Below are 6536 nucleotides of genomic sequence, written 5' to 3'. Positions count from 1 at the left end.
GGAAAGAAAAGGCACATTAGAAGAGCACGAATGGTGCTTCAGTGAACATTCCGTATGTTTTTCCGAAATATTATTTTTCCTGATCACTGTTTACATTTTATCATGAGTTTTGTAGGTCTATTGAGGGATGTAATATATGTGAAGTGAATATATAATAAAAAGCAGATCCATAGTCAGTCATATATGAATGATGGTTAAAACCATTTCTCTTCATTCTATTTATTATTTCACCTTTATTTAACCAGGTAGGCCAGTTGAGAACAAGTTCTCATTTACAACTGCGACCTTTAACTTTTTAACCCGTAGGCAAAATTTAACAGATGCACAGAACAAGAAGAGAAAAAAGGTTGGTTCCTGTATTTTGAAAAAGTACTTTCATGTAAAATGTTGTCCTAACCAAGCACATAACTTTACATTCTGAAACAAGATAGCCTTTCAAAGTGTATGGCAAAGGGAACAAAAATACATTATGTGCAAGGTAAAGTGGACTCGCTCTCTTGTTGCATGACATGTAATAATCTTTGCATTTAGCTATTTAAAGTCACTGGAGAGCACCATAAACAACACTTTAGGAACTTTCCTGTGTTGTGACGGAGGTACCCAGCAAACCAAAATTGGTTCTGTGAAAGTTTGTTAGGTCACGGCAAATATTCTCATAACACAACTGACCGGTTGTGGTAACCATTAGAATGTTTGTATAAAACATTCGACTGATTTTGAAAGAATGTTCCTATAATACATTTAATCTGTTCTTTTAAAGGTTCCCAGAACTTTCACAGAACCAATGTTGGAACAGTCTGGTGAGAACGTTGTGGGGACATCACAAAGATATGTTCCCAAAACACAAACTGGCCAGTTGTGCAGATGTTTCTACAATGTTTCTCTTAGTGCAAAAAAAACAATCACCTGATGTTACAAGAACATTTCCAGAGCACATTTCATCTGTTATTCAAAGGTTCCCAGAATGTTTCATTAGGTTGTGGTAACATTGTGGGGACATGACAAGATATGTTCCCAAAACACAAAAACTGTCCAGTTGTGCTGATTATTACAATGTTTCTATTAGATTGGGAAAAAAAACATTCACCTGATGTTGTAAGAACATTCCCAGAACACATTTCTAAGTTCCTAAAACATTTATTTAATTTGTGGGAACTTTGTGGGGATAGGAGAGATGTTCCCAAAACACAAACTGTCCACTTGTGCTGACATTCAGATGTTTGTATCAGGGTGCAAAAGAATATGTGCAGGAATGTTGACCAAAGCCTTTAAAGGTTCAGAACATGTAATTAGGTTGTGGGAACAGTGGGTACATTAAAAGAGATGATCAGTTGTGATTACATTCATGCAATGCTTAAGATAGGTTGCACAGGACATTCCCTTCAGACAGTTTTTTATGACGTTTATAGCATCTGTTTTATTTTTAGAACTTCTTAGGGCTAGGGTCCTTTTTTCTCAATTTCTGCTTGACTGACGTGCCCAAAGTAAACTGCCTGTTGCTCAGGCTCTGAAGCCAGGATATGCATATAATTGGTACCATTGGAAAGGAAATACTTTGACGGTGTAGAAATGTTAAAATAATGTAGGAGACTATAACACAATAGATATGGTAGGAGAAAATCCAAAGGACAACCAACCTGAATTTGTTTTTGTTGAGAGAGCCTATGCTCTCACAATGGAAAGTATAGGGGCATACTGAATTCTAGCTCCCAGGATGCAATTCCTATGGCAATTCCTATGGCTGTCAGCAGTCTATGTTCAAGGTTTCAGGCTTGTAACTTCCAAAACAAATAAGAAATATGAGTTTTATTAGAAGGACACAGTCTTGAAAATTAGTGTTTGAGCACACAATGAAGACCAGACGCACCTGCTAAAATCGGTTCCCACTGTAATGGCTACTGTAAATCGGACAGTGCAGTTAGAATTACAAGACTTTAAGCTTTCAACCAGTATAAGACACTTGTATGTACCTAAATCTTTAATATCCATAATTTTTATGATCATTTATTTGAATTGCGCTGGAAGTTGTCCCGCTAGCGGGATGCCTAACCTTAATTAACAAAATATTCCATTGATGTTAAAGCAATATACATTTTAGCTTCTCTTGGAGGTCCTCAGAACATTTCAAGAACATTTAGAAAATGTTACAATTAAGTTTGACCTAATATTACCACATGCTCCGCATGCAATTTTGTAGCACCTTAAAGCAGATTAGAATACATCCCTATTATTGTTTCTCTCTCTCCAGATTCAATGGTAATTCACATTTGAGGGCTGTATTTTAGGTGATATACTGTAGAGAAACACAACATTTTAATTTCATTCACAGGACATGTGAACAGTCTTTAATCATACATACACAAGAGTATTTTTTTGAACTTCATATGTTGATAATCTGCACATTAATTCATTTAAACATAATTGAGTCATACAAACACATTGTTTAGACTTGATATATTAACAATCTGCACATGTGGGGTTTGAACCTGCAATTGTCTGTCCCCAATACAGGTATTGTATCCTACATCACCACCAGGGAAGCTCTCTTACATCCTTCTTTTTTCTGTATATTGCCATGGAAGTAATACACTGTGTTGTATGATTTTCTTATTTAATCAGATGTGTTGAAAGTCTTATGAAATGTGAGTTGGAAATTGAGAAAAGGTCATATTGGTTCTGAGTCTGTATTTAAGAACCATATGAATACACAAGAATACAAGTTATTTAAAGAAAGCCATATCGAACTAAAATCACCTTTTAAAAAGACTTTCAGGACGTAATGAAGAAAATCATAAAATAGTGTTAGAAGTGCACAGCATATGAAGAGGATGGGAACATTTTACGTGTGTCCTGATTGACCATATTTGACTGGGAAAAAAGGTCACTACTATCCCCTGATGTTGCAGAGGTTTCATGATCTTGCTGCAGATCTGGAGATTGCAGGTTCAATCCCACATATACTTCAACCATGTTACTTTTGGGGGGGTGAAATTGAAGCTCAGATATACTCTACTAAAGGAGGATGTCTTTATTTTGTCCAGATTTATAAGTAGAATTGAGACTAACTGTAAAAAATACATGTAAAAATGTACTGTTCAACTTTAAACAATGCACCCAATATAATTCCTACTTTGAGATGCTTGATATGGTACCCCCTGGCTTATTTTTCATGATCTGAACGCTTGTATACCTTGTAAATATGGGCCCAGAAGTACGCAGCATATCATTTATTGTATTTTTTATTTCACTTTCAACATTGAGACCAGTGTCTCATTTGCAAGGGAACCCTGTGAACATGAACATACAATAAATAATTTCAATACAATACATACAAGATTCATCAAAACTCACATATCACCTCCCTTAAACTTGCGAGTCTAATTTCAAGGTGGCCTGAAGGATATTCCATGAGCTGGGGGCATAAAAACTAAACACATTTTCCCCCAGGTCAGTGGAGACCTGTGGGACCGCCAGAGCCAGCCAGTCCAGAGAGCAGTTCTGAAATTTGCTGGATCTCCAGTTAATACATGAGCTGAGGTAGTGGGGGAATATGAAGAACCGCTTTATATTCAAAAAGTAGCCATTGCTGGGCCCTTCTGGTAGTCAGAATCCCAGCCAACAGAACTATGCTGAACAAAAATATAAACAAAACATGCAACAATTTCAGAGATGTTACAGAGTTTTGTGCAGTGCGTGTGTATATACTGTATATATAAAATGCAGTGATGCGTACGAAAATTGTCCCCGGTGATAAAACGCAGTGCTGACTGAGTCTAAACGTTTTAAAACAGAGGCTGCCGCATGCATGTAGACTATATCACCATAAGTACTGGGAGAAGCGTTGCTTGAACAATCTTCCTTCTACTTTCCAAAGTGAGGCAGGATTTACTTCTATAAAAGAATCCAATCTTAATTGTCAACTTTTTTGTCAGTTCTTTAATGTTTGTTTTAAAAGAGAGCTTATCGTCAATGCAATTAACCAAATCCTTATAATGGGGAACTTGCTCAATTTGGGCTCCCTTCAATGTGCAAATACTCAAGTGCTCAGGGTCAATATTGCGAGACCTAGAGAACAACATGAATGTGTTTTTATTAGCGTTTAGCACTTGTTAATGATCAGTAAAAAGAAAATTGAGTCAAAACCATGTTGAAGGTGAATTGCCTGCTGAACTGAGGTGGCACAGGAGTCATCCGCTAGGAGCTGAATGTTACAGGTTTTAACAGAGACCAATATTATTTATATAAATAGTGAAGAGAACATGGCCCAAAAATCAACCCCTGCGGCACACTTTCGTAATATTGAGGAAACTAGATTTGATACCGTCAGTAACCAGAGATTGTGACCTCTCCAGATCTAGGCCTTTGAACAAGTAAGAAATGGTCAACCTTTGACAGGTCAATGAATAAGGCAGCACAATGATTGTTATGGTCTAAACAGGATAGCACATCATCTAAGACAAGTGTAGCCGCTGAAGCAGTGCTATGCCCAGGTCTAACACCAGATTGCTGCTCATTAAATAGAATGAGAAGTTAAAGTTCTAAGCTGAGAGTTGGCCAGGGACTCTACAACTTTGGTAAGGCAAGATAGTTTGGAAATTAGACCGTAGTTATCCGAGTCAGAAGGATCTCCGCCTTTGTGTAGAGGGAGAACTTTTGCCATTTTCAAGATCTTCGGGATAACCCCAGTAACAATTGTCAAGTACAAAATATAGGTTAATGATTCTGCCATAAGTGGGACAAGAAAGCTGCAGAAAAAAAGGGATCATGCAAGTCAGCCCCAGTGGATTTTGTTTTTGGTAAGGCCCTTAGCACATCATAGACATCAGATATTTGACATTAAAATAAAGAATGTGTATCTGGGAATGTAGTGCTCTCTGCAACCTGGCTCGAGGTGAGTAAAGGAAGCTATTTTATCAAATAGGTGTCCCGCAGAAGCAAAGTGGTCATTAAAGGTACCACAAATGTCCTATCTTATCTATGAAGGGACCAGAGGCTGTCATAACCTGCTGGGGTAATGAGGGGATGGAGTTTTGTTTCAGAGATTTGATTACCTTCCAGAAGGCAGCTGGATTCCCACCATTCTCAAATACAGAGTTCAAGAAGTATGTCGTTTCAGATTTTCTAACCAGGAAGAAACATCGATTTCTCAAGCGTCTGAATGACTATCCGTCAGCTGTAAAATCAGTCAACCTAGCCTTAGCCCGAGCAAAATGTCTCTCCTCAATTTTCTCTGATAGTTCATGTGTGAACCAATGGTTAGCGCTATGCCTTACCATTAGTTTTGTGATTATCTGCAATAGTTGAGTTGAGCAAAGAAGTAAACCAATTTAGGGCCTGATCCAAGTCAGAGATATCTGACACAAATGGGGGGGCCATTCACACAATCACAGATCAGACAATCATTTTTGCTTGTTGAAATTCCTATAATTTATTTTTGTAATAATGCGAGGATGAGATTTAGGTAGCTTTGCATCTCTTATGCAAGCAACGGGACAATGGACACTGAACTCATTACCAAAAATTCCATTGGCTGTATACTTCTGAGGGGTATTTGTCAAAATAATATCTAAATTGGCTAGATTTTTCAGGGTGTTTAAAGAATTGGGGCGGCTTGGTTCAGTTATCAGTGGAGTTAGATTTAGCTTAATGCCGATATCTTTCAGCCTATCAGAAGCTGGCATCCACCTATCCAGACTAAGATCACTCAAAATGTATTTCAGATTTAGCTTAGTTAGATAGCCAATTATCTGACATGCTAAGAGCACATGTTGAGGCAGAGGGAGGATGATAAATTCCCGCTAGCGTAAGTTTGGCATTATTAGCATGGCCCACATTTAGGACTAGACATTCTAATTTCTTAGGGACAGAGGTATTGAGAGCTATGTACAGAAACACTTAAGTTCTTTGTAAATATGGTGACAACTCAGTCAGATCTTAAAACATTATAACAAACCAGAGATGCATCAGTATCTGGTACAGTGTTATTTAGCCAATGAATGAAATATTGTGCAGATTGTCAACATGTAAAATATGTTTGTGTTTGTATGATTTAAATGCTGTTCAAATGTCCTATGAATTAAATTAAAATGACCTGTCTCTCTACAGTCCTCAAATGAGAATTACCATTAAAGCTGGAGAGAAACATAATGGTTTTTTTTCCCAATCTGCTTTCATTTGCATGCTGAGAATGTTGTAATATAAGGTAAAACATAAATATAACATTTTCTAAATGTTCTGAGGACATCCAAGTCAAGGTAAAATGTATATTGCGTGAACATCAATGGAATATTATGTTAAACCTACAACAAATATGTTATGCTATGAAACAGACTAATTATCACAACATGAAGGGAATGTCCCGTGCAACCTTTTCTTTAACCTCTTGACGCTAGTAGGGGTCAGATTATTATTTAAAAAATTAAATAACGTTCCCAAGGTAAACAGACTATTTCTCAGGTCCAGATCGTAGAATATGCATATAATTTACAGATTAGGATAGAAAACACTCCAAAGTTTCCAAAACTGTCAAAATACTG

The sequence above is a fragment of the Salvelinus alpinus genome, chromosome 30 (assembly GCF_045679555.1).
Source record: "Salvelinus alpinus chromosome 30, SLU_Salpinus.1, whole genome shotgun sequence".
In the NCBI taxonomy this organism is placed as follows: domain Eukaryota; kingdom Metazoa; phylum Chordata; class Actinopteri; order Salmoniformes; family Salmonidae; genus Salvelinus; species Salvelinus alpinus.
The sequence above is the reverse complement of the archived record's forward strand: the minus strand, read 5'-3'. Positions refer to the sequence as shown.